Below are 958 nucleotides of genomic sequence, written 5' to 3' on the forward strand. Positions count from 1 at the left end.
TTTTAGCAGACACCCTTACCCAGGGCGATTTACACTTGATGCTATACCTCTGTAATCTCCTTATATGGTAAAGGCAGAATGCCTGTGCCTGTGTTATAATAACTTGCTCAATATATAGAAAGATAGAAGACCTAGGAGTTTATGTTGACTCCGAAATGTCTTCATCTAGACAATGTGGGGAAGCTATAAAAAAGGCCAACAAGATGCTCGGATATATTGTGAGAAGTGTTGAATTTAAATCAAGGGAAGTAATGTTAAAACTCTACAATGCATTAGTAAGACCTCACCTAGAATATTGTGTTCAGTTCTGGTCACCTCGTGACAAAAAGGATATTGCTGCTCTAGAAAGAGTGCAAAGAAGAGCAACCAGAATTATCCCGGGTTTAAAAGGCATGTCGTATGCACACAGCCTAAAAGAATTGAATCTATTCAGTCTTGAACAAAGAAGACTACGTGGCGATCTGATTCAAACATTCAAAATCCTAAAAGGTATAGACAATGTCAACCCAGGGGACTTCTTTGACCTGAAAAAAGAAACAAGGACCAGGGGTCACAAATGGAGATTAGATAAAGGGGCATTCAGAACAGAAAATAGGAGGCACTTTTTTACACAGAGAATTGTGAGGGTCTAGAACCAGCTCCCCAGTAATGTTGTTGAAGCTGACACCCTGGGATCCTTCAAGAAGCTGCTTGATGAGATTCTGGGATCAATAAGCTACTAACAACCAAACGAGAAAGATGGGCTGAATGGCCTCCTCTTGTTTGTAAACTTTCTTATGTTCTTATGTTCTTATATTTGAAAGTCTTCCCTCTATTCTATAATTAAATCCTATTTTTTATAAAGAAAACATCACGTTCATCTTGAGGGTTCTTAACTCTTTAGCTATTTTTGCCTTTGTTTTACTGTTGTTAGATTTGTGCCTATAACTCTTTAACTATAATGTTTGACGTGACATGA

Source organism: Acipenser ruthenus, chromosome 52 (assembly GCF_902713425.1).
Source record: "Acipenser ruthenus chromosome 52, fAciRut3.2 maternal haplotype, whole genome shotgun sequence".
NCBI classification, from domain to species: domain Eukaryota; kingdom Metazoa; phylum Chordata; class Actinopteri; order Acipenseriformes; family Acipenseridae; genus Acipenser; species Acipenser ruthenus.